Source organism: Pteropus medius, unplaced genomic scaffold (assembly GCF_902729225.1).
Source record: "Pteropus medius unplaced genomic scaffold, Ma_sr-lr_union100, whole genome shotgun sequence".
Taxonomy (NCBI): domain Eukaryota; kingdom Metazoa; phylum Chordata; class Mammalia; order Chiroptera; family Pteropodidae; genus Pteropus; species Pteropus medius.
This window is the reverse complement of record NW_024340701.1, coordinates 2,336,315-2,360,932: the sequence shown is the minus strand read 5'-3', so window position 1 is coordinate 2,360,932 and position 24,618 is coordinate 2,336,315. Positions and strand designations below refer to the sequence as shown.

The 24,618-nt window shown below is 34.9% G+C and overlaps 1 protein-coding gene and 1 non-coding gene across 10 annotated transcripts in view; one reads left to right on the top strand and one right to left on the bottom strand.

Moving 5' to 3' along the window:
• Positions 1 to 24,618, top strand: part of PIK3R3 (phosphoinositide-3-kinase regulatory subunit 3) — a 67,874-nt gene that overhangs the window by 15,159 nt on the left and 28,097 nt on the right. Inside the window, exon 2 of one of the 9 annotated variants that reach the window (XM_039884910.1) lies at positions 16,070 to 16,155. The exons of the other annotated variants lie outside the window; for them this stretch is intronic. The gene's annotated coding sequence lies outside the window, so the exon portion shown is untranslated. The remainder of the gene's footprint in view (positions 1 to 16,069; positions 16,156 to 24,618) is intronic. 9 annotated transcript variants of the gene reach the window in all.
• LOC120581476 (small nucleolar RNA SNORA25) lies at positions 14,535 to 14,664 on the bottom strand. Its single transcript, XR_005647285.1, has one exon. It is a non-coding gene; the product is annotated as a small nucleolar RNA SNORA25 (small nucleolar RNA).

Genomic DNA, 24,618 nt, shown 5'->3' with positions numbered 1-24,618 from the left:
AATCACTATATCATTTTGGAAAGTTTCACAATCTCTAGTAAAATTCCTCTTTGGAAATCTAGTCTGTAGAAATAAAAATATCAATATATAAAAGTATATGCAATATTGTTTTTACTGGCAAAAATTAGAAACAGGCTGAATGTCCATTAATAGTAGATATGGTTATATAAATTGTAATGCACTTTAATGTGTTTTGGAATATTATACAACTCAAAGAGAATGAGTTAAATCTGTATGTCTTGACCTGGAGGAATATCTGATAGCTTATGGATTAAGACAACCAAGTTATTAATAACATCCCATTTTTATAAAATAAAAAAACTATATTTCATCTTTGTTTAGGATTATATAAAAATAGAGAAAAGTGTAAAAGTGTATTTTATTCTAGGTATTCTTCTAATGACTAGATATATAGTAGTGAACAAAAGACTAGTTATTTTGGGTAGTCAGAGACAGCCTGATATGTTGATTTAACCTTATTGTGAAATAAAATACATACTAATAACTGTTAAATGTACAGTTTACTAAGTTCATAGGAAGTGAACAACCATGTAACTACTACCTAGATAAAGTTGTTGAAGAGGCTTCCCAGAAGCCAAAAGCATGCCCCTTTTTAATTATATCCCCTTTATTCCCACCAGTAGTAACCAGTGACTTGACTTTTTATATTAATTCCTTGTTTTTCTTGATAGTTGTATTCCTATTTTAGTTTTGCCTATGTTTGAATTTTGTATACAAGGAAAGTTATACCAATTATACCATATGTATTCTCTTGTGTTTTGTTCAGCATTATGGTGAGTCATACTATTTTCATGTAGCTGTAGTTTCTTCTTTTTTTGTTACTGTGTGTTATTTCATTATATATCACAGTTTATTTCTACTGTTAATGGATATTTGAGTTGTTTCTCTTTTGGCTATTATGAACAATGCTGCTGTCAATTTTTTTACATTTGCCTTGTTTTTACATCAGTGCCTTTTTGTAGGGTGTATCTAGGATTCAGAATTCTGCTTTATAGAATATGCGTATCTCAGCCCTTCTAGAGTATGCTAAACTATTTCCCTCTATACCTGTATATGAGAGTTTCTCTATATCTGCAATAACCCTAGGTATTGGCAGACATTTACATTTTTGTAAATCTCAGTAAGTGTGTAATGGTATCTCATTGTGGTTTCAATTCATTTGCATTTTTTTATTCCTAATGAGGTGAATCATCTTATTTTGGCCATTTGGTTGCCCTCTTATGAAATGCCTTTTCATGTTTTTTGCTCATTTTCTACTAGATTGTTGTTTTTTTCCTTACTGATTTATAGGAGTTACGGATTCTGGATATCAGTCCTTGTTTATTACATGTATTGCAAATCTCTTAAGATGACATTTTGAGCAGAGACCTGAAGGAAGTGAAGGAGTGAGCCTGGGGGATAGCTGAATGAAGGTATTATAGGTAGAATGAAGAGCAATTACAAAGATACCTACCTGAGGTTGGGAAGAGAATCTCAGAAAAAATTGAAGGAAAATGAAAAATAACTCATGGAGTGTTACTAGTAAAAATGTAGATTATAAAATCCATTCCTTGATATTACTACAAATATGTAAAAATATGTAGAATATGGTGAAGGAAAAGAACTGGAATATGATCAAATGAAAACATTGATTTGCTGATGGGATTATGGACAAGTTTTGCCGTAGATTTGTTATTAAATAGCAAGAACAACGTTAAAAGTACATTTAAAAAGAGAAAAGATTTATGAGTAGATGCTAAAGTTAACTTTGAAACAAATTAATTTTCAGAAAGATAAATTTGGAGCTGCCCCTTACTCTCAGACATTGATATGTAGAAACTCTGTTAGTTTCCTTTTGCTGCCATAACTAATTACCATAATCTTAGTGGCTTAAAACAACACAGATTTATTATCTTGTAGTTCTGGACATCAGAAGTCCTAAAATCAAGGTGTCAACAGGCTGTATTCCTTTTGGAGACTCTAGAGAAGAAGCTGTTTACTTGCCTTTTCCTCCTTCTAGAAGCAGCCTGTATTCCTTGGCTCCTGTATTCCTTACTCCACTTCAAAGCCAGTAGTATTGTATTCTCAAATCCCTTTCTCTCTCTCTTACCTGGCCCGCCACCCCTCTCCTCTGCTTCTGTTGTCGTATCTCCTTTCCTGACTCTGATATTTCTGCCTCCCTCTTATAGGGACCTTTGTGATTTCTTTTGGCTGACTTGGACAGTCCAAGATAATTTTTCCATTTCAATACTCTAATCACATTTGCAGAGGTTTTTTTTTTGCTATGTAATATAACATTCATAGGTTCCAGAAATTGCGATGTAGACATCTTTGGAGGATAATTACTCAGTCTATCACAGACTCTAAATTTGAGAATAAAATTTTCACTAACTCTTTCTTAGGGTTTGATGAATGAAGAATTGGGAAGTATACGTAAAAGAAAGAGGGCCTTTACTAGTAGAGAATGAGTTTGGTGAAGGTCTTATTTTAATTTCAAATATTTTACAACATCTGCCATAAAGGAATTACCTTATGTGAGGAGTGCCTGAAAGACCACTGGAAACTTTTAAGTCATACCTTTATATAGTTGCTGCCTTGAGGAAAGAGGAAAGAGAAGAAAGAGGATTGTACTTTGTTAGAAGACTGATTTAAACTTGGCTTACTTAACAATTGTGTAACATTGAACAGTCCTTAACTATAAAATAAGAATAGTAATACTTCACAAAGATTTTTATAAGAATTATAAAATATAATATATACACACTTATATACAAGTATACATGTATATAGTGAAATAATACTTAGCTTAGTATCTAGCTTATAGCAGGTACTCACTTTCACTTTTCTTAATGGTCAGTGTCTTTGTGATACAGTGATAGGATAATGTTAGAGAGTGTAAGGTAGCGGGGCTTAGGCTAGAGGTTTTGCTGGAGGTAGCTGCACATCTCACTTGCTAGAAGCTACCTGACTAATAGTGTGTTTGGCTCTAAAATCAGGATGGGTAAAATTTGGGGATAAGAGTAGCAATGAGTTAATATTTGTAGCTAGTGTGGTTGATCATTCTTTTTCTATGACTCATTTTACCTTTTTCTATGGGAAATTTCAAAAATTTGTTTCTCTCTCTGGGCTGACCTTTTTTTTTCCTTTTTCTGCCTTTAGTAAAATTCCACTGCTGTTCTTTCAGCATAATTATTCTTGGATCTTCACTTTCTCTCTATGGTAATCCTAAATGCCTGATCATCTCATGCATTAATTCAACAAATATTTATCAAGTGCCTTATATCTGTGAGATGCTCAGCACAGAAGCTGCAAAGATAAGAAAATGTGTGTCTTTAAGGAGCTCACAGTTTTAGTACAAAGACAGGTCAATGGCTAAACTACAATAGATAAGCTTTACATTAGAAGAGTGAGTAAAGAAAGCTCTGTAGAATCAAGGAGGAGATAGTGCTTAACTAGCACTTTATAAACAAGAATTTTAATAGCAGGAAAATAATGTTTATATGATTTTTTGATATGAATTAATTATTCCCACCATGTTGGGCATCAGACACTCTCTTGTCAATATCTCCACCTAGCTCCTTGTTCTGTACATCTCTCAGCCACGGGGAGTCAATCCAACCACCAGCTTCCTCTGTTCCCATACCACAACTGCTGAGTTCTGCTGAAGAAATCACCACAAGCTGGGAGTTTGTGCCACTACAAATTTATAAGTCTCTCACCTTAACTGAGATTAACTATCTTATTAGTAATTCATCTATATGCCTCTGATCAGTGACCTTTTTCATCCCACACAGTGCCCAGGGGCAAAAATAAGGACTTTTAAAAGATAATATAGTAGTCCCCCTGCCTTACCTACAGTTTCACTTTCTGAGGTTTCTGTTACCCTCAGTCAGCTGTGGTCCGAAATATTAAATGGAAAATTCCACAAATAATTTGTAAGTTTGAAATTTCACACTGTTCTGAGTAGTATGATAAAATCTCGCTCTGTCTCACTTTGTCCCGCCCGGGACAGGAATCATCCCTTTGTCTAGAGTACCCATGACTTTAGTCACTTAGTAGAGGTCTCCGTTTTCAGATTGACTGTCCTGGTAACACAGTCACTTATATCACTTGTGTTCAAGTAACCCTTATAGCAGTAGCCCAACACTAGGTCACGATGCCTATGTCGTTCACCTCATGTCATCTCATTTAGGTATTGTATCATCTCACATCACAAGAAGGGTGAATATAGTACAGTAAGGTATTTTGAGAGAGACTACATTCACATAACTTATTACAGGACATTGTTAATAAAATGACTTATTCTTAGTTATTCTCTTACTATGCCAAATTTATAAATTAAACTTTACCATAGGTATGTATGTATGGGAAAAAACATAGTATATATAGAGTTTGGTACTATCCGTGGTTGTAGAATTTCACTGGGGATATTAGAACAAATGCCCTGTGGATAAGGGGGGACTACTGTAGTTTTAAATTTCTACTTAACTTTGTCTCTAGTCTTGAAACTTTCATTCTGTGGTTTGAGTGGAGCAAATATTTGAATATAAAACATTTTAAATTAAGGAATCTTTAGGAGTATATCAGGATTTCTTAAGAATGATCTCAGTTTACTCAAGGGATTGCCATGTGTAGATTTATTATTTATTAGTTTTATATTTGGAGATGTCATTTGGAAATTCCTATAAGAAGTAGTCACCATTGTAAATGTCTCGTGTAGATCAAGTACATATTTAATGGATTATGACTTCAAATGAGTACTTGATACTTTCTAATAGAGCTCATCTGGTAACTACAAATAAGTAAATATAAAACAGTTTAATGATCTATGAAAAAGTAGCATTAATAGAGAAAAGCACATTTTAAAAACAACTAAGAATAACTTACCAAACTGACTTGAGATGAAATTGGAAATATAGTTTTTTAACCATAAAAGAAATTGAATTAGTAATAAAAAAATTTAACTACCAAAACAATTGCTGGCCCATACAGTTTTTCTTATTGTGATTAAAAAACCCCATAAAATTTACAGCTTAACTTTTTAAGTGTATAGTTTAGTAGTGTTAAGCATATTTGCATTGTTGTGGCACGTATCTCCAGAACTTTTTCATCTTGGAAATCTGAAATGCTATACCCATTAAACGACAACTCCTTTTTCTTCCTCCCTTCAGCCCCTGATAACCACATTTCTATTTTCTGTGAATTTGACTACTTTAGTAGAATAACATAGTGTTTGTCTTTCTTGTGACTGGCTTATTTCATTTAATATAATGTCCTCAAGGTTCATCAGTGTTGTAGTGTGTGACAGGATTTCCTTCCTTTCTAAGGCTAATATTTCATTGCATGTATGAGACATATTTTGGTCATTCATTCATCAGTGGACATTTGGGTCGCTTCCACTTGTGGCTATTATGAATAGTGCTGCTATGCTTTCAGTTCTTTTGGATATATACCCAAATTGAGATTGCTGGATCATATGGTATTTCTATTTTTCATTTTTTGAAGCACCTCTCAACTGTTTCTATATTGGTTGCACCATTTTGTAGTCCCACCAATAGTGCAGCAGGGTTCCAATTGCTTCAGATCCTCACCAACACTTATTTATTTTTATAGTTTTTACCCTAATCACATGGCTTTATAAGTGAGTTCTATCAAATATTTATAGATGATGATGACTTTAGGTAAACTCTTCCTGTATCTAGAAAAATAATTATGAATTTCCTTGTTCTAGGTATTTTGTGTAAATGGAATCATACATTTTTGTTCTTTTGTGTCTGGCTTATTTCGCTTAGCATAATGTTTCCAAGGCTTATCCATATTGTAGCATGTATCAGAACTTTATTTCTTTTATGGCTGAATAATATTCATTATATATATATATATATCACATTTTGTATATCTGTTGATATGTTGATGGACACTGGGATGTTTTCACAACAAATGTAATTTTTAAAAGATATAATTTATTATAGCAGCAGCAACACAGTACCTAGGAACAAAATCATCAAAAGATATATATACATGACCTTTTATGGGGAAAATAATGAAATTTTCTTAAAAGGCATTAGAGGAGATCTAAGTAAGTTGGGATACCATATTAATGGACAGGAAGACTCAATATCATAAACACATTCTTTCCAAATTGTAAGTTCAGTACAATTGTATTTAATATAATGATAGGATATTTCATGTTACTTGACAAGCTCTGTCCAAAATTTATATAGGAGAGCAAATTGCCAAGAAAAATTAGGAGAATTTACTCTTTTAGATAGCATGACTTATAAAGCCATACTAATTAACAGTGCAGTATTGGCACAGGATAGACCAACCAATGGAGCAGAATAAAGGAGACAGAAACTGAACCCCTTCATATAAGGAAACAATATATAACAATGAGAGCTTTGCAGATGAGTGAGGAAATGATAGACTGACTAAATAATAAATGGTAATAGGATAGTTGGATATCTATATGCAAAATCATAACATGGAATTTCTGATTTCTGTTCATACCATGTATGTAAGTTCTTAACAAAGATTGAAATATGAAAACCAAAAGTTTTAGGAAAAATGGAAAAATATTTTTATGATATCAGAATGTAAGAAAATATTTCTTTAATAAAATTTGAAATGTAAAAAGATTGATATATCTAGATCAAAATAAATGTACAGTTATCAAAAGAAATGAAATGAAAATACCCTATCATCTGGGAGAAAATGTTTACAGAACATATAACTAAAAAGGATGCTATCCAGACATATATAGAATATTTTGTAAATCAATAATAATAAAAAGAATGGACTGGAAATTCATAGAAGAGGAAATACAAATGATCTGTAGATATGAAGAAGTGTTCAATCTCCTTAGTCATCATGGAAATGTAAATTAAAACCTTAGTTAAATAATATTTTACACTTACCATTTTGTAAAGTTGTGGAATAATGCTGCTATGGAGAGTGGAGTTATCATTTGAAATCCTACTTTAGAGGATAATTTAGCAGTGTACGGTAAAGTATATACCCTAGGGTAAACTCTAGAAGGTGGTGGGAAAGAGTTTGTTCTTGTGACAAGTACAAGAAAGTTCATAGCAACATTATTTGTTAAAGCAAAAAGACTAGAAACAACTCAAAAGCCCATCAGTAATAGAATGAAGAAATTGTAGAATATTTACGTAATGGTAGCAGTGAAAATAACCACAGCTGCATGTATCAATATAAGTGAACCTTAAAAATATAATGCAGAGTGAAATACAATGGAATGGTTCTTACTGTATAAAAGTCATAAAGAGACAAAATGTTAGGAGGTAGAGGCCCCTGGAGAAAAATAATAAACAAATTTGGGAGGGATGAAAAGTGATGGCTAAGGAAAAGTATGGCAAAGAGCCTAAAAAGGAGCCATGAAAACACATAACTAAATGTGTAACTAAAAGGAATCAACCAGGTAGTTTTTCTGTAATATAAAATTATGGTACTGAGTTGAAAGTAAGCCCTGAATTGAAACACATTGTTCTCTCTGTGATTGGTCTTTATGTGTATGTATTTTTATGTTTCCTTTATTATGACTTAAAAAGGTCTGCTAAAAGTGTTTTAAATTAGGTGGCATTTAAAAAGTACCTTTGTTGGGCTACTATTTTTTTTGTGATATAACACATATGCCATAATATTTATCCTTTTAAAGTTTGCAGTTCAATGGTATTTAGTATACTTACATAGTTGTGTAACTATCACCACCATCTAATTCCAGAACATTTTTATCACCCTAAAAGGAAACCCTGTAGCCATTAGCAGTTTTTCCCCATTCCCCTTCTCCTAGTCTGTGGCACCCACAATCTACTTTCTGCCTCTATGGATTAGCCTATTCTGGGCATTTCATATAAATGGAATGATGTAGTATATGGCCTTTTACATAGCATAATGTTTTTAGTGTTTATCCAGTTGTATTAGTACAGTAAGTCCTTACTTAACGTTGTGGATATGTTCTTGGAAACTGCGATTTAAGTGAAGCAAATGAAACCAATTTTATACGCTGATTGATATAAACAAGTGTTAAGTTCCTATGTCATATTTCTGGTCACAAAAATATCACCAAACTTCTAATAAAGGCCCAACACACTTCTAATATTAAACATTGAAATAAATGTGAGCTATTCATATTTTGGAGAAAGATTAATAAAAACAAATGAGATAATTATTTTCTGACCTGATTATTCCAGTTCAGGATTGTGGGTAGCTGGAGCCTGTCGGGTCAGCCCAGGGCACAAGGCAGGACCCAACTCTAGACAAGATGCTACTTTCTTACAGGGCTACTCACACACACACACACACACATGGTCACTCTCACTCAGACTGAGACAATTGGACATGCCAGTTCACCTCACGTGCATGATTTTGGGATGTGGAAGGAAACCCGTGGAGGCAAGGAGAATGTGTAAACTACACAGACAGTGACCATGGCCAGGAATCGATTTTTTTCTTTTCAACGTTATAACGAAATGATGTTATTTGAGGACTTGCTGTACTTCGTTTCTCTATATGGCTGAATGATATACTTTCTGGATGTCCCTCATTTGTTAATCCATTCATCAGTTGGTGGATATTTGGGTTGTTTCCACTTTTTAGCTATTATAAATGCTGCTATGAACATTCATGTACAAGTTTTTGCTGGACATAAATTTTAGATATATACCTAGAAGTGGAATTGTTGGGTCATGTGGTATCTTTAAGTTTTTGAAGAACTGACAAACTGTTTTCCACAGTGGCTTCATGATTTTACATTCTTGCCAGCAGTGTATGAGGGTTCTACTTTTTCTGCATCCTTGCCAACTTATTATGTCTTTTTTATTATAGTCATTCTGTTGTGTGTGAAGTGGTATCTCATTGTGGTTTTGATTTGTATTTCCCTAACGGCTAATGATCTTGAGCATTTTTTTTGTGTGCTTATTGGACATTGAATATCTTTGCTGAAATGTCTGTTCAATATTTTATTCTCTAGGGGGATTATTTTAAATAGAATTGATTTCTTGATTTCATTTTTGGATTGTTCATTGCTAATGAATAGAAATTTGACTGATTTTTGAATATTGATCTTATATCTTGCAATCTTGCTGAGCTTATTAGCTATAAATAGTTTTTTTGTGTGTGTAGTACTTATAGTTTTACTCATGTAAATAGAGATGAAAATAGTTTTATTTCTTTTTTTAAATTATTTTAATTAGTTTCAAGTATACAGTACATTGGTTAGACATCTATATAGTTCATAAAACGATCCCAATTGCTCCTTCCCTCCCCTGACCCTCCACCTAGCCAAAATATTAATGCCAACTGCATTCCCTATGCCGTGCTCCCCATCTCCATGACCATCCATCATCTACTAATTTGTACTTCTTTAACCCTTCACCCATTCTCCCAGCCACCCAACCCCTCCCAGTCTGTCACCAAATTGTCCACTATATTCGAGTCTGTTTTTGATTAGTTTGGTTTTTTTTTTATTCTTTAGATTCCACATAAGTGAAATCATATAGTATTTATCTATCTCTGTCTGACTTAAATACCTTCTAGGTCCATCAAGACAATATCTTTTTCCATCCCCTTCCATTTATTATTTATTTATTTATTTATTTATTTATTCATTCATTCATTAATTCATTCATTTTATAGCTTTATTGTTTCAGTTTGGTCCAAGGCATGGGAGAAGGCTCCAGGATGGTTGGAAGGCTGCCTGTTAGGTGCAGGGAGAGGCTCAGGCACAAGGCCAACACCAGGGGGATGCAGAGGGACCCCTCAAAAGCTTCTGGGCTCCAAAGGCTCTTAGTCATGCTTGAGGGTGAGCCTTTTGAAGAGATACTCACCCAGCCCAGCCTGGGGGCCGTCCAGCCAGCGGAGGTTAGTCAGGTGGTCGCCCATCTTCTTGATGAGTTTCACCTCCTCATCTAGGTAGTGGCTCTCCAGGAAGTCATAGAGCTGGGGGGTCCCTTCCTTTTAGTCTTGTGTGTTTTTTAATCTGAAGTGAGTCTCTTGTAGGCAGCATGTAGGAGTCTTGTTTTCTTATCTTTTCATCCTCTCTGTCTTTTAGTCAGAGCACTTAATTCTTTTCCATTTGAGGTACTTATTGATAGGAATGTAGTTTTACCATTCTTTATTCCTGTTTTAGATATATGTTTTTCCTTCTTAAAGAAGTCCCTCCAACATTTCCTACAATACTGGCTTGGTGATGATAAATTCCTTTAGCTTATTTTTGTCTGGGAAGCTCTTTATCTGTCCTTGAACTCTAAATGATAGCTTTGCTGGATAAAGTATTCATGGTTGTACATCCTGGGTCTTCATCATGTTGAATATTTTTTGCCAAGCCCTTCTGTCCTGCAGTTTCTTTTGAGAAATCAGCTGCCAGTTTTATGGGTGCTCCCTTGTTGGTAACTATCTGCTTTTCTCTTGCTGCTTTTAAGATTCTCTCTCTGTGAATAACCTTTGGCATTTTAATTATGATGTATCTTGGTGTGGGCCTCTTTGGATTCCTGGTTTTTGGGATTCTCCGAGCTTCCTGGGGTTGTATGTCTATTTCCTTCACCAGGTTAGGGAAGTTTTCCATCATTATTTCTTCAAATAGCTGTTCAACATCTTGTTTTCTTTCTTCAGGTATGCCGACGAGATAGATGGTTATTTTGATCTTTAATAGTGTCTCATAGGCTTCTTAAATTATTTTTATAGTCTTGGCTTCTTTTTTCTTGCCATTATGATTGAATGTCCTTGGCTTTTCTGTCCTCTATATAGGTCATTTGATCCTCTTCTTTATACACGTCGTTTATTTCTTTGCTTATTCCGTTTAATATATTCTTCATCTCAGATAATCTTCATTTTAGACTGGTTCCCTTTTATAATTTCTATTTCAATTTTTATGTTTTTTATCTCTTTGTTAAAGTTCTCACTGAATTTATCTACATTTCTCAAAAGTTCATTGAGCATCTTTATAATGAGTGTTTTGAGCTCTGTATCTGTTAGATTGCTTGACTCCAGTATTTCTTGATCTCTGTTCTGTTCTCATATGGTTTCTGCTTCTTTGTCTTCCCATTTTGGCTGCCTTTCCATGTCTGTTTCTATGTACTAAGCAAAGCGCCCAAGTCTTCTGGTCTTATTAGTGTGGATTTGTATAGTAGGTATCCAGTGGCACAGTCCTGAAAGGGGTTCAGCTACAGGCCACATTTATCCCCATCCTGTGCCCCTCCGGGGCCACCTGTTAGGATTCAGCAAGCAATCCACAGATGCTGTGCTTATAGTTGCCTCAAAAGGCCACACCAGAAACTGAGGCCAGCTGCCTCCAGTGTGAGGCTAAGCGCTGCTCAGCAAGGAGCATCTGACTTGCCGAGGATACACCTGGATGTGGCTTGAGTGAGGCTGCAAGTTGGGGGAGGTGAGGTTTCAGGGAATCCTCTGGGCGGGGCGACCTCTGTTATCCAGTTTGATGACTTCTCAGCTATGGCAGCGCTGTGTCAGCACACTGGGAGAGGGGAGGACTCAATAGAGGAATGGATGCTGCTGGATGCTTCTGTACAGCGTGAGTCTCGCCTCAGCCCTCACTTCGACAACTCAGTGTTTCCCTGTAAGTTCCTGGTGCCTCCTGCACGCAACCGAAATCGGCACTGGTGCTCAGAGTGAGCAGGTCCATCACCACGGAAGTCCGCTTGTGGGCACGGCCCCTTTAAGAGGAATCTGCAGCTACGGGTTCCCACTGCTGCAGCCTCAGTCCCACTCAGCCACTCGAGACCGGGCAGCCTCCCGTCCTACCTTCTTCCGTTGCAGGGTGATTTCTTAGATCTCTCCCTAGTTGTATGGCTTGTTCATCCCAGGTGATTTTACCTTGCTGTTTGCTCCTTGTTTCCGTCACAACTTCGATTTGGTCACCAAAGGGATGAACAGAGCCTCTATCATCTACGCTATTATTTTTCCCTCCTACTTCTTTCTAACCTGGATGCCTTTTATTTATATTCCCTAATTGCTCTGGCTGGAACCTCCAATATAGTGTTGAGTAGAAGTGGCAATAGAAAACATCCTTGTAATATTCCTTAAGGGAACACATTCAGTCTTTCACCATTAAGTATGATGATAGCTATGGATTTTTCTAGTTGCCTTTTATCAGGTTGATGAAATTCTCTTTAATTCCTGGTTTGTTGAGTGTTTTTTTCATGAAAGGGTGTTTGATTTTGTCAGATGTTTTTTTCTGCATCTGTTGTGATCAATTGATTTTTGTTTGTTGAACCAACCTTGCATTCCTGGAATAAATCTCACTTGTATATAATCCTTTTTATGTGTTGCTAGAGTTGGTTTGCTAGTATTTTGTTGAGGATTTTCGTGTCTGTGTTCCTAAGGGATACTTACTGGTTTGTAATTTTCTTCTCTTGTGTTGTCTTTTTCTGGTATTGGTATCAGGGTAATACTGGCTTCATGCAGTGAGTTGAAAAGTGTTCTCTCTTCTGTTTTGCTACTCTCCCCACCACACACATCTAATTTTGATTTTCTTCAGTTTTGTTATTCATTTTTAAAAAAACATTAATGCTGATTTTTTGGGGTTCTGGTTAATTTTTATGAACACCTAGAAATACATGGCGATCTTCATAATTGCATTTAGCTTACCAGATGGGAACATGACTCGTGGTACCAGTAAAGTTTTAATGAAATTTCTGGTATTCCAGTGAAATCTGCCTAGGAAACTATCTTAGGTGGCCAGCGATAAAGGCCAATAAAAATTAGAGGTAGGAGGGACTATTTAGATATAATCAAATATTTTATAGGTAAGTAGACAAGAGAATTTAAGAGGATGGTCCAAAGTTACATGGATAGGTTATATGTGAGCCAGATTTTATTTTAGACCAGTAGCTATCATTCACTAATTATTAGTAATCTGTGAGAATGATAGGTTTAAAAATTGTTTTAATTCCATCTGTGAGTTTGTGAGCAATGCTAAGAAACAATATTCTTTTTATTTGAATGGAATATATCTAAAACTTATCATGCCTTAATCATCTTATTCTCCAACTGGAGAATTCCTTGAAAATATAATGAATTCATTGCTATCAGGAGGAAATTATTATTATTAGCATTTTTTTGAATCTTTAAAGCAGTTAACTTTAACAGAAGAAATTGCTGTTTACCTAAATTATATCATGTGAGTGGGCAAAAAAAGACACTCAAGATAAATTGAAATCTGTAGGAACTCTGTTTCTAGCTTGGGGAAAGGCACAGAAGGAGGGAAAAATCACATTATTTCAACCTGAATGTTTTAGTGTTTAATTAATTTAATGTTATTTCTCCTAATTGTTGAAATTATTGTTTTGGTTGAGCTAGTCTTTTAGAAAAACATTTTCAAAGAAAAAATTAGCAATATAAAGAAAATATATATGTTTCCAAAGATAAGATCATTTTGCTGAGCCAAGAAGCTCAACTAAAACTACCTGCTGGAAACCGCACAGTTTTCTGTCTCATCATCAGTGTAACATACGATCCAAGTTCTGTGTTGTGATTGGCTGTTGTACTGTTTTCATTCAGAGATTAGTTTTGCCAACAACAACTGATTTGGGATTGGGATTTAGCTCACAAAGCAGGTTGGTTGTTGGGACACAGGAAAGGGTTAGTGCTACTAATGAGCACGCTACAGATAAATCGTTTCAGTGGGGAAAAATAGTATTTGTCCATGCATGAGCAAAATTGTTCTGTAATTCAATTCTGCATGCCAGGTAGTTGAAGTCTGAATTTGAATGTGGCAGCTCACTGATGCTGGGGCGAAATTTTGTTTAATCGTTGTCTTTTAAAAAGAAGTTGGTTAAAGCTGTCAGTTGTTTCCCTTTTAAAAAAAAGTGAAATGTTTTTGTTTCTCTCCTCCTGTTTTTGTAATTTTATTTTTAGGGTTTCTAAAAGCTGAAGATTTAATTTAAATTCCCTCTGGATAGCCTGATCAACCAGTCATTTTTTTCTAAGTATTTTTCTATAACTAAGATTATATTAAAATGTCTAGGGTAGTTCTAATTCTTTTTATTTTCATTCCTCTAAAGTAAAATAGATTTGTGAGTTTAGGAAATGTATTTTAATAAAATTATTTAGTATTATTATTTTTGTATTTAAAATCTCATGGAATTTCTGGTTATTCACAATTACATGAACTGGGAATTTTTTCTTGTTCCCTGATTCCTTAGCAGTGGTTAGTAAAACCTGGCTTAATGTTTCCAGAAATTCAGAATATCTTTCAACTAATGTGGTCAGAGTACCATGGTTAAAACTTCCTATTCAGGTAGTCAGAATTTATCATCCAGTGAAATATTTCAAGTTTGTCATGTGTCTCTGATAAATCATTTGCCTTTGACAACATTTAACAGGATAATCTCTTTATGTACTTAGTATTTAAATATAATACTGTCATTTCATATAGCAAAAGTTTATATGAATGGAACGCTTTTCTTAAATTGAGAATTTTTATGTCAAGGATTTTTTTTAAACTTGAGAGACATTTATTTACTCTCCCACATCACCATTCATGGATATGCATAGCTAAATCTCGTATCTTCTCAGGAAAACATAGCACTGTTGAGTAACTAACTATTACATCTTATGGAGAACTTCAGTCTTTGGTCACAGCATTAAGAGCTCCTGACTTTGGTCTCATAGCTCTCTTTGAAAAGACCTATATGTCAAGGATATTTGTAGAAGATAAGATTTACTTTTTGGAAGGTAAATATTAATAATTTTTTAAAAATATAAGAAGTTGAGAAAGAAAGGGAGATGTTAAGAGAGCACTACAAATTCCTTTATTTCTTTTCAGTTGCTTGATCAGAACCAGTAACTAATTGTAGCTTAATAGTTAACTGCAAAAAGGAAACAGGAATTAGTAGTAGTTTCTTTCTTCCTTTTCTTTTTGAAATTAAAGACAATTTCTGGTCTACTAGTTTACTATCTCTACTTCTACTAAACTGCCAATAACTAAGCCAAAAGTGTGAGAGAGTTTTTTCCTAATACAGGGATGACTGCATTTATATTTGTCATTTTGGTTCTACATGTGTTACTTAGGTCTGATTTAGTGATAACAGATATCCTGTGAATGGCTAATAAATGTTCTTGGTGGCTACTGTCACCTTTGCTGAGTGTTGGGGAGAAAAAACTTTTCCTCTATCCTTATAGGTTCAGTTACTGGAGCCTGTAAATTAAACCAACAAATGTGAGATTAACAGGAGAAAAGGTTTATTACTCATACACACAGGAGCTTCACAGAAAAGAAGTGAAAACCCAAAGATGCAGTTAGGTAGGATAAGGAGGCAATCAAAGATGGATCCCTGATGATACTCCAACTAGCCTGGGAAAAGGAGCCTATGCCATATTTACAAAGAATGTCCAGAGAGGTAGAAAAGATACAGAGGAGTGTAGGGTTTCAGATACTGAGTAAAGAGGGAATTTCAAAAAGGAGGGAATTATTAGCAGTATCAAATGCTGCAGATAAGGACTGAAAAGTGTCTACTGAATTTAGCAACAGGGTCACAGACCTTGGCAAGAATGGTTTTAGTGGAGTTGTGAGTTTGGGAGGCAGGATTACAATAAATTGAGGAGGGAATTTGGAAAGAGGCAGTGTATAGCTTTTTGAAAAGCTTGGGTATAAAGGAGAAAAGAGAATGGAAATTATAGGGTATGAGTTCTTAAGCTGGGATTTATGAACCCCCTCCTTCCCCAATATTATGTGCAAACTGTGTGGGTATGTACATTTTGTCGGGAGAGAAGCCTTGAAGCTTTCATCAGCTCTTTAAAAGTTTATAACCCAAAAGAACCACTTCTATTAGGGGACCTGTAGTTGAGTGATTTGGACACATTTACAAGCTTGTAGAAAGGACCCAGTGAAGCAGGAGGGGCTAGACAGTAGGAATAGGGTTCAGGAAAACTGTAGTCCCTTCAGTGGTAAAAGGAAATGAGATCCAGAGCATTTGGTGGAGGGATTAATTTAAATAAGAAAGGAAAAATGGGTGTAGATGCACATAAATTTATAGGTGAACGGCAGGAAACAAGTAGCGCTCTGCTCACAATCTTTATTTTCTCTGTTATATAGGAGGTGAAATGAGATCTATCAAAAATGAGTGAAGAGAGGTGGACTATGATGTTTGAGGAAGGCGGAGAAGGTTTGCAATAGCAATGGTGAGGAGTGGGAGAAAGGGAAATCTATGGAAAGATTTTCGCATGATGTTGAGGTACTTGTGATTGGAGATCATTACTAGTGAAGCCAAGTTGAAGATGAGGTAATCAGTCCCCCTTTCCCCCCAGCAGCTTAAGGAGAGAGCAGAAAAAGCATGAAAATGGCTTAAGCTGTGGTTGGGGTCTTGCCAGGCAGTTTCAGTTGGGAGGATAAGAGAGACAAAAGAGGTGAGAGTATTAGTTGAGATAGAGAAGGAGTGAAGATCAGCATCGAATGAAAAGTAATGAGTTTGAGGAATTGGAGCCCTCATAGAGGTGAAAGAACAGGGAGAGTATTGACGTAAGTGGGAAAGCTGTAGAGATAAAATCAGAGCACATTAGTGAGATTAGGAACAGAGTTCTCATCCTAGTTTTTTTTTTTTCTAATTAAAATTACCAGTTGTGTTTATAAAATCCACAGATAACCTAGTCTCATTCTGGATCAACTGAATCAGAATCTCTAGGGAGTTGGACCCAGACATCTTTATTTTAAAAGTTCCACATATGATTTAAATACATTTTTTAAAACTTACATGAAGTAAAATTTACTCTCTTTGGTGTACAGGTCTATGAGGTTTGACAAATGCATAGTGACGCCCTTTAATAGGATAGACCATATTGGAGCAGATAGGAGGAACAGGATTGGTGAGGAAGATATATTTGTTTTTGAACACCATCTAATTTCTTGTTATATTAAAACTGCAGCCTTGGTGTTGAGATTATCACATTGAATTAACATTTTTCTCCATCACTTTCTTTGTCTAAATCAGGGATGGACACACTTTTTCTGTAGAAACAGTAAATACTTCAGGATTTGTAGGCTACATATGTTCTCTGTTGCATATTCTTTTTTTGTGTGTGTTTCCAACCATTTAAAAATATAAAAACCATTCTTTGTACTGTACAAAAACAGGCAGAAGGCCATAGTTTTCTGACCCCTCTAGGTAATTAGTACAACTATAAATCAAACTCTGATTTGTAGTTTGCTGATTTCTAAAGTGTAAATAATCCCACTGTGGCTGACTTCATGCTACCAATGTGATAAACTGAATGCAGAGTTTGAAAGAGATGTGCAGTAGCACAAAGTATTTCTATTATACAAATACAGTAGATATAAATTACTTTAAAGGCATAGATAATAAAATAAAATTAGTAAAATTAATATAATTTTTTTGTGTGTTTATATGATTTAATTTTTAATATTGACTCTGTATAACAGTGGCTTGCAGAATTCCTGAAAACGCAACAACTCTTGCTAGCCTACACAAGTTAGTTTTAACATTATTGTTGATCATGAGGCTTAGAGAGGTAAGATAACTTACCAAATCTAGTTTAAGTGGCAGAACCAGAATAAACGTTCATTTAATTTAGTTTTTAGTTTCATCAAAGCAATAAAAGCTCATAGTTTAAAAAGTGAAAAGGTACTTCAGGGTTTATAGTGGGGAAAAAAAAAAAACAGATCCCTGCTCTATCCTCTCCAACTCCCAATTTCTAATCTACAGAGCCAACACTTAACTCTTTCAGCTTCTTTTTTCTGGTTTTTACCTTTGTATTTTTCATAATATGCTTATACTACTATTTTAAATATTTTCACTTTTTGATATTACTTATTCCTTCTAAGGAAAATGGAGATTTAGTTCTCTTATGTCATACACACTTTCCCTTTACCCATTTTCCAAATATATCTATATAATTATAATTGTTTTTTAAATTATCTTTTAGTATTTACACTATTATGACTATATATAGTGTTCACAGACAAGCTGTTAGCATATGATTGCATTTCCTTTGTTATATAATTTTTTGGAATTATTGCCTTAGTTTTTAAAAATTTGCCTAATTTTCTTATGTACTTATGACAGTTTTATCCCCATATTCTTTTACAGGACTATAACACTCAGTATGGTTAAACATTAAATAATCTATCATTTCCATTTTTTTTTCTTTCAAAATACCCTCTGAATCGCCCTTTGTTCTCTTGCTAGAGTACCAACTATTGTTTTTAACTGTCATCCTGGTACTTCCTGTCACTGTTATCCTGGAGATTGTTTTTGCTTCTCTCCTGTGTTGGCCTCCATTTTCTTGAATCCTATACCATCTCCTTTTCTAGGTTTATTTCTTCATTTTGGTAGAGCACATCGTTCAGGAGCTTCCTTAAGAAAGTGTGTCAAGAAATAAGTTGTTTCAGACTTTGTATAAATGAATATATTAGTTCTACCCTCATATGTACGTAATTGATAATTTGGCAGGTGTAGAATTCTAGGTTGAAAATCATTTTCCCTCAGAATTTGAAGGTTTTTCTCTAGTGTCCTTAGTTTCCAGTGTTGTTGTTGAGGAATCAAAGACATTTCAGGCCTTAGTTCCTTGTGACCTGTTTCCTCCCAACCCCCTTATGATAAATTTTAAGACCTTCTCTTTGTCCTGGTGTGAAATTCCTCAGGGACTTGCCTTGATGTGGGTCTTTTTCATTCATTGTGTGGCCATACTGTGTGGGCACTTGCATTCAGGAAATGTATGTCCTTCATTTTTGAAAATGTCCTTTTTCTTTTTTTTTCCTGCTTTCTGGAACTTCTAGTTATTTGAGTGTTGGATCTTTTGGGTTTATCCTCTAATTCTCTTTTCTCCTATTTTTTAATTACTTTTCTACTTCTTGGGAGATTTCCTTAACTTTATCTGCCAGCTTGTCAATTGAGGTTTTTTTAAAAAAAAAACATAATATTCTAAGGGTTCTTGTTATTTAATGTTACTTTATTATAGATTTTGTTTCTGTTTCATAGATGCAGTATTTTCTTTTATATTTCTGAGGATATTAATGTTTTTTAATGTGACTGTGAAGTTTTCCTTGAATTCTTTTATTTACTCCTAAGTTCCTTTGTTTGTTTTGGTCTTCTTTAACATTGATGGCTTTCTTTAAATGTCTTGTGGTTTGTTCTTTTATTTTTTTAATTGTAAATATGCACAACAAAATGTATCATTTTAACCATTTTTAAGTGTACAGTTCTCAAGTATTAAGTACATTTACATTTTTGTGCAACCCATCACTGTCATTCATCTCCAGAACTTTTTCATATTACCTGATTGAAATTCTGTACCCATTAAACAATAACCTCCCATTTCCTTTCCCCCCAGCCCCTGGTGGCCACCATTCTACCTTCTGTCTTTGTGAATTTTGACTACTTTAGGAACCTCATATAAGAGAAACTATACAATGTTTGACCTTTTGAGCCTGGCTTATTTTTTCAAGGTTCTTAAATCTTCATGAAGATGTCTTTATGGCTCACCCATATTGTAGCATATGTCAGAATTTACTTTCTTTTTAAAGGATTTGTTCTTACTTAAGAATGAGATTCAAAGATTTCGAAGCTTCATGTAAGTGGACAGGGTGTGTTAACTGGAGGCCTTGGCTGAAAGGTGATAAAATAGTGAATATCTTTTTCATTGGTAACTGCAAAATATCCATATCTTTAGGTCTCTTTTGGGTCTCGTCAGTTTTTTCAGAGAAAAATCTCCCTAACTCCTGCCTGGGGTATGAGCTTAATGACGCAGTGTTCAGAGAACTGATGTGGGGAAGGGGGTTGGGACCATCTACCTGTTTAGTAGACTTTTCCTTAATTCTGTTTTCAATAAGGGACTTAACCCCTAGTCCCAGCTGTGCTTAATGTTCCCTGAATCCAAAGCCTCTTTAATTGTTTCTCTGGACTGATGAGTTGACAGGCAGCCTTTGTCTAGGGTGGGGAGGCTGCCTGGTTGGTTGGGGCTTGCAGAGAAAAAACGGTGTTGGGGGGGTAGGGAGGTGGGGGTGGGGGTGGATCTAACTGCGTTTTCTATAGACTTTTGGCCAATCCTCCTGTTTTCAGCCCCATCCCTCAATCCTCCCTTTAGAGATGCATTGTGTCTCCAATTCCTGCTCTTTCCAGAGAATAGTGTTGTGAATCAGATTGCTTTGCTTTTTTATTGGACTTTTCTCTCTTCAGGCTTAGGTTTCAGTTTTTGCGCTCTATCAAGTCAGATTCATCTGGTTGCTTTTCCTGTATTAAATTTGTGTTGCTATTGGCTGCTGTTTCCTCCCCTGATTGTGTGTTTATACCTTTAAAAATATGTTTTATTGCCAGTTCGGAGTGATTTATAGAGGGACTGAAGAATCACATGTATTTAATCAACTGTATTTTAGCTACTGTACTCAACTTTTTTTTTAACCCCATAAAAGCCTTTCAAAGAGGGATATCTGTAAGCTCCTTGCTACTCAGTTTGGACCAGCAGCATTGGCATCACCTGGGAGCTTGTTAAAAATGCAGAATTCCAAGCCCCAAGCCATGCCTGACAAGCTATATTCTACATTTTCCAAGATCCTGAGTGATTTATAACCACATTAAAGTGTGAGACTCACTGTCTAGTTCACTGTGCCTGCTACAGTGCTTGACACATATTAGGTGTATCCTGTTGGACAATCAGAAATTTAGAAAAGACCCTGTAGTTAGAAGTACTATTTTGGTATTAGAATATAGGTATTATTTGAAGCTATGGGAGTAGATGAGAGAATAGTATAAAAAGAGAGCCAGGGAAATGCCAGTTTTAAAGTGTGAAGGAAGCAGACAGCCTTCTAAGAAAACAGAGCTAAGGAAGAACAGAGGCCCAGACAGCCTTCTAGGAAAACAGAGCTAAGAAAGAACAGAGTCCATGAGATGTGGGAAAATGAGCAACTTTCCAAGAGCGAGGACTGTAAGGTTGTAGTGTCCTTCATGATGAGCTGGATTTCAGAGAACTAGGAAGTCAGGGACTAAAACACTTTCTGGGAAGATTTTGAAGCCATAAAAGAGTTTAATTAGAATGTGAGGAGAATGGTCAGGGAGGAGGGTCTAGAGGACATGATGGAATGGTTAGTAATGAGGTGATAGTTTGGTGGAGAGGCTGCTCAGAGCAATAGTGGGGTGAGAACACAGGAGATAACAGGTAGCTAAAATGAACTTTAACTTTTTCCCACCTTATTTTCCTCATTTGGATTTTTTTAAAAATACATGCTGTTCCATTAATCTGGGCCACTATATATTTTGTCTACTGTGACTCTTTCTAGATTCAGTGCCCTTATTTTCTGCTCTATGGCACCCTATTCTTTCTGTCTCTCTTTTTTATATTGAGATATACATAATTTTCCATAATATTCACCTTTTAAATATACTTTAAAAATACTTCTCTTTTATTGTGTTTAACCACAGTATAGTAATTGTATGTTGTACCTATTCAAATTGCCCACTGGACTGTCTTGTTATTATCTTTGGCATCTAAGCTAAGCTATCTTTGGCACCTATAGCTAACAGTTTATTGATTGCTGTGTGTCATATACTATTTTAAGTTTACACAGAAAACAGATAGAAAGAATAGGGTGCCATGGAGCACCAAAAAGTTCACACATATTAACTCATTTAATCTTCAGAGGATGTAAGTACTACTTTAGAACCATTTTATGGATGAAAGAAACAAAGGCCTCAAATAAGCAGGTCCTTAGTTAGTATTTGTTGAATGAACACCTTTATTGAATATGTACCAGGCATTATGCTGTATGTTTGGGTTATAGAATTAAAGTCTTTGGTCAGGGTTTAGACAGAATGTTGGTTAAAACTTGACCCTGAAATAGGGGAAAGACAGTTGGCTCCTGGTTTTGTGATACTTGGAATCAAAAGGCTTGAAGCCTTCTGACTTCGCTTATATAACTAGATATGCTTCATCACGTCCCTGCCCCCCACCGCCTCACCCCAAGCACAGACTGGAGACGTTCAAATATTGTTTTAGCTTTTCTTCCATTTCTGATTTAAAGCCATCCTTCATAAAGTCAAATCCCAGCACAGACTGTGAGGCCTGAGATCTTCCATTCTTCCCTGGTTTTAATAAGTGCCTAACCTTGATTCTTAATTTAAAAAATTAAAAATTTTTATTTGGAAATAATTTCAAACTTATAGAAAAGATGCAAAAATAAGAATACAAAGAACACCCATATGTCCTTTACTCAGGTTCATCTGTTAACATTTTACTCCAATTTGCCTTATCATACATGCTTTCTCTTTATGTAAAATAATAATGCTTTTTTCTGAACTATTTGACAGTAACTTACATCCATCCTGGCCCTTAACCCTTAAGTACCTCAATATATATTTCCTAAGAATAGGAATATTTATGTATTACAGTACACTATAGTTATCAACTTTGGTACATTTAGCTTTAATAACAATACTTTAGTGTACTCTTTGTAGGTTATTTGCAGTTTATGACCAAAGAAATAGTTTTTTTACAGTGCTTCAGCCCCTGAATACTTTCTTTAGTTAAAAAATATCAAAGTGAATTTTTGAAAGTTTTTAAAAAAGAAAACAGTAAATTAAAATGAAAAATTACTCATAGCCCATAATTATTGTTTTCGTTAACATATAAAAGAAAACATACATAGGTAAAGAAAGTGCTCTCCTGTGATACTATACACTATTAACAGTTTGTGTATTCTTATTGATGTCTATACATATATGTAAATATATACACATATACAAATGCATGTACATATATGTGTATGTTCATATAGCTATATATTAAAATTGAATTTAAAATATCTTCTATATTACTGATTTAAAAACTTGAAATATAATTTCTCAAAATGGAAAGAGAAATAAGTTTCATTGTCTATTAAGTAGAAATAAAAGTACTAGGTATTTTATGGATACTGATTTAGGAAGGTATTTGCTCAGGTGCATTTAACTTACCGCTCAATGTTGTGCTCACCCAGTACAAGAACTACTTAGGCAAAGAGTTGAAGGATAATTAATGTACCCTAATGGGCTTTTCTTTCAATATGTTGCATTGACCTACTTAAAATGTATGTGATTTGGAATTTTTTACCTTTGTTTATTCATACTCTGGAAGTGACATACACGTATAAATCTGCTTATCTGCATGAAATTAGAAGAAGGTTATTTAAGGTAAATTTTTGTTTACTTTTGCCTAGTAAATTCTATAATTTACATGGGGATGGGATCGACTACTGGAGAAAGCAAAACACTTGGTTTGAAGATTCAGGATAGTTTAGTTGAGCTAAATTTGAACGCACTCATGATTTTAGAAATAATTATCTTGAAATTTACCCTTTTGGATTATAAAGTTCGTAAGTATAGGGACTGTGTCTATCTAGTTCATCTCTATATTCTCAGCTTTTAGTACAGAGGTATTTAATAAATTTTTATTTAATATATGTATGGTGTGATGATAAATAAGAATGTAGTGGTAAGGCGATTGCATTCATTTCAGATCTTATAGTTCATTATGGTTGTATTTTTTAAGCAACTTTGTATAGGAACTGCTTTGTAATTATTTAATATCTCTTCAGATGAGAAAAAGCAAGATACAAGGAGGCTGAGGGAAGCCCTATGTAATGGATGTGAAATGGCCATTATATGTTTGTTGGTGGTAGAGCTATCAGGGAACTATCAATATCCATAAATCGCAGCTTCTCCATGCAGCCTGGGCAACTCAGTTCAGTATAGAGCTCTTCCAGAGAAGAGTTATAGACAACAACAAGTCTCTGACTCCTTTTGGTGTTTAAGGTGCAACCCACTTGCTGATTCATGGAAGTAGATTAGTTCTTGTTGGGCCCTGCTGGTCATGACACTTAGTTCAGTAAAGACTAGGTTTAAGAAGCTTAGTGTTTGAACTTAGTTTCCCCAGGGCGAGGATCAGTTGCTTCTTTTGCTGGGTTTCCAGTATACTTTACTTTTACCTTTATTATAGTACTTACGTCATTCTACTGAGTGCTACGGTTTGGTGTTTCTGTATATCATTCTTTTCTAGGTTCGTCCTTCCCAGTGCCGGGAGTGCCTTGTCTTTGTACCTTTCATAGCTATAGCATGGTACTTTGTATAGCACAGGTTTAAACTGTTAATCCTTACAAGTGAATAAGTGGAATAATTTAAATTTTGTAGAATTAAAATTCCAACTATAGCTCCTTTTATAAGCCACATCAAATCCTTTTCAGACAAGATCGGTATAAATAAGTAGCCACTTAGAAAAAAATTATGGATTATAGCAAGCCTGATAAAAGACAGAAGTTTGATATTTGTGTTTTTAAATAACAGCTTTATTGAGATATAATTCACATACCATACAATTCACCTACTTAAAGCGTGTGTATAGTTCATTAGTTTTTAGTATATTCACAGAGTTGTCGATCTTCACCACAAGCAATTTTGGAACATTTTCATTACCCTCAAAAGAAACTCTGCACACATGTCATTCCCTGTTTCCCTTTAACCTACTCCTGCCCTAAGCAACCATTCATCTACTTTCTGTCTTTATAGATTTGCCTGTTCTGGACAGTGGAATCATAAAACCTGTGGTCTTTCATGACTGGCTTCCTTCACTTAGCGTAATGTTTTCATGGTTCATGCATGTTAT